The 7,960-nt window shown below is 36.7% G+C and overlaps 1 pseudogene; it reads left to right on the forward strand.

Moving 5' to 3' along the window:
- LOC102178233 lies at positions 6,018–7,481 on the forward strand (annotated as a pseudogene).

A 7,960-nucleotide genomic window follows, 5' to 3' on the forward strand; every position in this document is an offset into this window, starting at 1 on the left:
TGGTAAACATCACGGAGAATAAATGCTGAATCTTAGGTTTAGCTTAGTAAAAAACTCCCAAACTGCCTTCCAAAGTGGCTGACCCATCTTGCATTCCTACCAGCAATAAATGAGTGTTCTTCTTGCTCCAAATCCTTGCTAGTGTTTGGAGTTATCAGTGTTCCAAATTTAAGCCATTGTAATAGGTGTTCAGTGGCATCTAATTTTTTTTTTAACTGCATTTCTCTGGTGGCATATAATGTGGAATAGCTTTACATATGCTTATTTGCTGTCTTTATATCTTGTTGGTGAGGTGTCTCTTAGGATCTTTGGCTCATTTTTTAATCAAATAGCATTTTTCTTTCTTTGTTGTTGACTTCTAAGAGTTCTTTGTATATTTTAAATGTTTGATCAGATGTGTCTTTTGGAAATGTTTTCTCTCATTCTGTGGCTTGCCATTTCATTCTCTTGATAGGTATTTCAGATAGCACAATTTTTAAAATTAAATGAAGTCCAGCTTATCAGTTATTTATTTCATGAATTGTGTCTTTGCTGTTATATCTAAAAAGTGATTGCCATATTCAAGGTCATCTTGATTATCTTCTATCTATCCTCTCGGAGTTTTATAGTTTCGTGTTTTATATTTAAATTCATTTTGAATTAATATTTGTTAAGAGTATATGTCAGCACATGTTAAACATTTTATGTATGAGTTCTTATGGTTAAAGGCTACAGTTTGGAGGAGTTATTACTTCCCGCAGATCATGCTACTAGTGATAGAAGAGAATGGGCATCAGGAAGCTCTTTATCACAGCCCACACTCTTAATTATGATGCTGTACAACTTCACTGTAAAACAGAGATCTGATTAAAGATACGTTTTAATGTAGAATATATCAAACTTAAAAATGAGTTACATTTGGGAGATAAGATAAAGTGAGAAATCAAAGAATAAAAGATATTTCTGATGTTTTTATGTTTCTGTATGTAACATTAACAAAAACTAGATAAGAAAAGCTTATGAATAGGATGGTATCCAGCTAAAGTCATTGACTTAAATAAGATTGTCTATGGAAAGACGCTAGAGACAAAAAGAAGAACCATAAGAAAATTCAACATTTTATTGTGCATGATAGAGGAGAAAGAAAATGATTTCAGGACAAGCCAGTGAGGTAGGAATGTAAATCCAGGAGTGTGTGAGTGAGTGCAGCTACAAGGAGAACGTTAACAACACATTTGACTATCAAGGAGAATTTCAGGAAATTGAGGAATTAGGAATGTGTTATTTGGAAACAGGAGTCATTTGTGATAGTAATGAAGCTTTTCAATAAGTAGAGGATTGAAGCCATACTGGAATGTGTCTGAAATGGTTAAATGGAGTATGAAATTTGAAGACACTATATGGAGACAACATTTTCTATTCATCAAATAAAACCAAAACATTTACTTATAAATATCTAAATAGCAAGAAATAAATGGTAAGATGTTGAAACATAGAGAGACTAAGGAAGAGGTGTGGGTGCTCTGAGGCACCAGGCGGTTGAAATAGTCTATATGGAGCACTTAAGAGGGTGATTACTAGTGGAATGTGAAGGGTTATTGGGCAATATGTAGATTCTCTTTGAGTGTGGCAGTCATAAATTTTTACTGACCTCTATATTAATTTTATATTATTTTCACATCAATGGTCAGCTTCATAGGGCAGGTGTAGAGAAACTAAATGGTGAGTTCATGTAGGAATGATGTTTTTCCAAATTATTCCTGGAATAGAATCAGTCAGAAGAAATTAGAATATTATAAGGAATTGATTACTTTAATAAATTGTAGAATATTAACTGGAAAAAAAATGGAAGGAAAGTGGAATGCAATAAGGGACAAAAAACATTTGGACAGAAATGGAGTTGATTTAATATTTTGGAGGCATTGCACAATAATAATATTATCAAGGCATAGTAATGTCAAGAGTATAACCAAGATCCTGATGTAGAATGATACAGAGACCATTAAAGGTAAAGAAGTTTAGGAACTAGTAGAATAAATTGTTCCATTAATTATCAAATGGATGTACATGTAATGTCATGAATCAAGATGGAAAAGTGCTTATGCTTTCAGAGTATGCAGGGCAGGCAACAGGGAAGTGTATGAGAATATATTATTTTATATAAAACTCTAAGTTAAAAAAATTAAAGAAGAGAGTAATTTTCTAAGATTATGCCAGATCAACCCACCAATCCTGAAGGATGAAGCTTCCCTCAAAACAGGCAAAGAAACAAAAATAAAATCCTGTCTCATTTTAGCTATGGTGATTGGCAAAGGAACATTTTTCTTATATACCTATTTTGAATAAATAATACATCTTTTTTATAATTTTATTTGATACCCCAGAGATTTTTCAGAATGTATAAATAGAGTTCAATTTCCTCATTTCTACCCCATAATTCCCAAATGTAAAGAGGAAATAGAAATGGGTCAACTTAAGGATATTCATTGCAAGCAAAAGCAAATCAATGGAACTTCTAGTTCTAGACAATACAAAGTAACTGGGCTAAAATTAATTTACAATCCTATTTGAAAATCCACCAGCTTGACAATGCAGGAGACATAGAGATGTGGGTTCAATCCCTGGGTCATGAAGCTCCTGTGGAGGAGAGCATGAGAGTCCATTTTAGTATTTTTGCCTAGAAAATCCCATGGACAGAGAAGCCAGCCAGGCTACGGTTCATAGGGTCACAAAGAGTTGGCCATGACTGAAACAACTTAGCACACATACATGAAAAGCCACAGCTTCATATATTAAATAACCTGTATCATAATAATAACCTATTTTTAAGGCATTGGATATCAGGCAATGAATGACTGCATCTCTTGATTGATGAAAAACAGTAGAGGATAGCTCTGAAATTTCAGTTTTCAGGCCACAAGACAGGGCAGGAAATGCAGACAGAGCTCAGCAGACTGCCTGGGATGAGAAGCCATTGCTGAGCATCTAGGGAGACCAAGGTGGGTAGAGTTTGCAGGACAGAGTATGGAGAATAAAAAGAAAAACAGAGGTCTGCAGAGGGTTCTCCTATGGTATTCAGCAGAGTAGTGATGACTGTGTACATACCCGAAAGCTACTCAGGGAAAGAATCACCCAAAGGACTAGAAGGAATAGTGGTCAGTGTTCATGCAGGGTCTGAAATAGTGACTGTTTCTGTCAGTGAATAAACAACCTGTAATTCATGAGGCATCGAATAAATAACTCAGAAGAGCCATTTCTAAGTAGATGGAAATAATTACTCTAGTCTTAACACTTCTCTGCAAATGCAAAACAAAATTTAACAGTAATATTTGAAAAGACAAACTGTTTCTAAGTAACTTAACTACATCTTAGAGCAAACTTCAAGAATATTACAGAAATTAAAACAGAAAAAATTCCAGCACAGAAAAAGGTAAAATTCACAACGTCTTATATCCAATCAAAATCACCAGGCCTGCAAAGTAGAAAACAGAATGCATGATGGAGTGAAAATCAATCATTTTAAACTGACCCAGAACTAAGGTGGATGTTAGAATTAGAAAGCTGTTAAAACAGTTAACACAGCTCTAGTATATTCAGAATTTAGGTACAGAAATTGAATGCATTTAAAAAGCCACACTGTAATTCTAGAGAAGAAAACTACAAAATATGAGATAAAAATTACAGCAGATGAAATTGATGTTAGACATTGCAGAAAAAATTCTTAAAAAGATGGGAATAACAGATTACCTGACCTGCCTCCTGAGAAATCTGTATGCAGGTCAAGAAGCAACAGTTAGAACTGGACATGGAACAACAGACTGGTTCCAAATTGGGAAAGGAGTACATCAAGGCTGTATGTTGTCACACTGCTTATTTAACTTATATGCAGAGTACATCATGAAAAATGCTGGGCTGGATGAAGCACAAGGTGGAATCAAGATTGCTGGGAGAAATATCAATAACCTCAGATATGCAGATGACACCACCCTATGGCAAAAAGTGAGAAAGAACTAAAGAACCTCTTGATGAATGTAAAATAGGAGAGTGAAAAGTTACCTTAAATTTCAACATTCAGAAAATGAAGATAATGGCATCCGGTCCCATCATTTCATGGCAAATACATGGGGAAACAATAGAAACAGTGTGTGCTTAATTGCTCAGTCATATCCTACTGTTTGCAACCTTATGAACAGTAGACAACCAGCCTCCTCTGTCCATGGTGATTCTCCAGTTAAGAACACTGGAGTGAGTCGCCATGTCCTTCTCCGGGGTATCTTCCCAACCCAGGGATTGAATCCAAGTCTCCGTCATTGCAAGTGGATTCTTTACCATCTGAGCCATGAGGGAAGCTCTGGAAACAGTGAGAGACTTCATTTTGGGGGACTCCAAAATCAATGCAGATGGTGGCTGTAGCCATGAAATTAAAAGACACCTGCTCCTTGGAAGAAAATGTTGTCTATGACCAACCTAGACAGCATAGCAAAAAACAGAGACATTACTCTGCAAACAAAGGTCCATCTAGCCAAAGCTGTGGTTTTTCCAACAGTCATGTATGTTTGTGAGAGTTGGACTATAAAAAGTGCTGAGCACCGAAGAATGGATGCTTTTGAACTGTGGTGTTGGAGAAGACTCTTGAGAGTCCCTTGGACTGCAAGGAGATTCAACCACTCCATCCTGAAGGAAATCAGTCCTGAATATTCATTGGAAGGACTGATGCTAAAGCTGAAACTCCAATACTGTAGCCACCTGATGCGAAGAACTGACTCATTGGAAAAGACTGATGCTGAGAAAGATTGCAGGCAGGAGAAGGGGATGATAGAGGATGAAACAGTTGGATGGCATCACTGACTCTGCGGACATGAGTTTGAGTAAGCTCTGAGAGTTGGTAATTGACATGGAAGCCTGCTGGGCTGCAGTTCATGGGGTTGCAAAGTGTTGGACATGATTGAGTGACTGAACTAGACATTGAAGAAAGAAAAAGTTTGGTAAATTTGAAGACATAGTGATAGAGTCCACAAAAATTAAATGCAGAAATGAAAATTTTTAATTTAAAAAAATGACAATTTTCTTTTTCAAATTTAGTGGAAACTACAAACTTTCAGATATAATAAATCCCAAGCACATGCACAAAATAAACTGCACCAAGACACATTATAATTAAATTACTCAAAACTGAGGATAATGGAAAAGTTCTTAGAAGCATTCAGAGAAAGAAAGATACATTATAAATGAAGATAAAGGGTCAGGGTCAGGATAGTAGCACATTTTTCACTGCAAACAAGACAGGGGAGAAAGTGGTAGAGTAATAACTTCAAAGTACTGAAAGGTAAAAATTGTCAACATAGAATTTAAACTCCAGAAAATATCTCATAAAATGGAAGGTGAAATATTTTTTGTATGCAGAAGCTAAAATAATTTCTCACCAGCAGACAAACCTATAAGAAATATTAAAGGAAACCTTTCAAATAAAAGGAAATTACATCAGATAGAAATGCAAATCTGTACAAAAGAATGAAGAGTTTAACAGTAGTGGCAATTACATATATAAATATACAAGGTTTTTTTCCTATATAATCCTTCTTATGAAATAATAGAATGCAATATAAAATTTAAAACACACACAGAAATTTAAGGTAGATAACACAAAGACCGGGGGGCAGGTAAGGAAGCATACTATTGCAGGTATTCTTATGCATTATGTGTAAAGAGGTATAATAACACTTAAAGATAGATTGTGATAAGTTGAAGATGTATGCTGTAAATCCTGAAGGAACCACTAAATTAAAAAATAATAATAATTTTAGTCAGTAAGCAAAAAAATATAAAAAATAAAAACAGAAAAAATATACTCAATTTAAAAATGCAAGAACAGACAAAGGAGCAAATAAAAGAAGGAACAAGTATTGTAGATTTAAACCTAACTCTTGGAAGTGGCCGGCTAGAGCCAGGGGCTCAGTGGGGACCAAGCTTGTCCATGAGGCAACAGTGATGGTGGCTTCTTCCCAGGCAGGTTCAGGCTTCAGGGGCCAGTGGCCACCATGATCCTGCTGGAAGTGAGCAACCACATCATTGAGGAGACGCTCATGCTCAAGTTTGAGAACGTAGCTGAGGAGAAAAAACCAGAAGCTGTAGAAGTAACTTTTGTAGATTTTGATGGAGTCCTCTATCATATTTTGTAGGAGATAGGAAGAATAAAAGAAAAGCAGGCCCCAGCAAGGGCTGCAAAAGAAATTCATAATTATTGATAAACTGGATGCTATAAGGCATGAGACTCTTGGAACAAGTCCAGAGGGAACAGTTCATAGTCTTGAAAATAAGATACGATACTGAGGTTGTAAAACCGACCCCAGATTGTTTCTCAATTGGCGTCTCAGAGTCACATGTTTTATGTATCTGGTAGAAAATCTATAGATAAGAATATTACTCTGAGTTACTGATTTGTCGTTGATTATTGTTTCTTAGTTACTCAATGGTTAACGATCACTTTGTTCTGTGGCCCTAAAGGCCACATGAGTTATAGCTTAACTCCCCGCATGTTTTTTCCTTTATGGCTGAAAGTGTAATTAAGCTGGCTTGGATTCAGTTTCGGCACCTTCACCTTAGAGCGGTGTTGGTCCTCTTATCCTCACTTTCCACTGAATTCTTGAGTCTTGTTTCTCATTCTCTCACCATATGGCGCTTTCAGAAACCCTGCTTGTCGAGCCAGTCTCTACAATATTTCAAATCCTAATGGAGACAAAATAAAAGTGATGGTCAGTTTTTCTTTGAATTTTATAAGGAACTTTAGGCACATGGTGCTGATGAGTTATTAAAGAGGGTATACGGAAGTTACTTAGTAAATCCAGAATCAGGATACAATGTGTCTTTGCTATATCACCTTGAAAATCTGCCCGCATCCAAGGATACCATTGTGCATCAGGCTGGCATGTTGGAACAAAACTGTTTTGCCTCCGTCTTTGAGAAATACTTCCAGTTCCAAGAAGAGGGCAAGAAAGGAGAGAACAGGGCAGTTATCCATTATAGGAATGATGAGACCATGTATGTTTGAGTCAAAAAAGGGCAAAGTCACAGTAGTCTTCAACACAGTGTTTAAGGATGATGGATGATGTGGTCATTGGAAAGGTGTTCATGCAGGGCAGAGCCAGCCACGCAGCCCAATAGGTCCGCTTCAGCCACACGGGGGAGCCTCTGCTAGAGCTGAAAGATCCCGATGCCACTGTGGGCCACAGTGTGGCTAAATTACCTTCGTGCTGTTACCTCGCCAATCCAATGCCAGTGCTCATCAAGACAACACCATCAACCTGATCCACACGTTCCCAGACTACCTGCACTACCACATCAGGTGCTCGAAGCCCTATATTCACACACGTATGCAGGCAAAAACATCCGACTTCCTCAAGGAGCTGAACTGTGCATGCCCAGATGCCAAGAAAAAGGAAATGAAAACAATCGCGGGGAAGACATACTTTTGGGAACAGGAAGAGGAAACAGTTGGCAACTGAAGGCAGGAATACTTGCTACGGGATAATTGTAGCTTTTAATGTTGTACCTCTTCAGGTTCTTAAGGGGTTCTCTGCTTTGGTTCCATTTTGTACATGTTTGGAAAGTAATCTGCAATAGCAAGCTGTGCTTGCAAGGACTTCAAGGTTCCCCAAAATTAAAAATATATATATATATATATTCCACTTGATCAACTTAATTCCTTTTCTTTATCTTCCCTCCCTCACTCCCCTTTCCCTCCCCTTCTTTTCCAAGCTGTTTTGCTTTGCAGTATGTTACTGGTAATGACTTGCAGGATAATGCAATCTAAACTAATTTTCTCTATGTATTTTCATTCAAAACTCCTGTATCTAAAGAAATATGGTTGGAGTCATTAATAAAGAAAATATTTATATCTTAAAAAAAAAAACTAACTCTAAAGGTAATTGTATTAATGTAAATATTGTAAATACCACCAATTAAAATGCAAAGAGTGCCAGAT

This window comes from Capra hircus, chromosome 3, assembly GCF_001704415.2.
Source record: "Capra hircus breed San Clemente chromosome 3, ASM170441v1, whole genome shotgun sequence".
Taxonomy (NCBI): Eukaryota; Metazoa; Chordata; class Mammalia; order Artiodactyla; family Bovidae; genus Capra; species Capra hircus.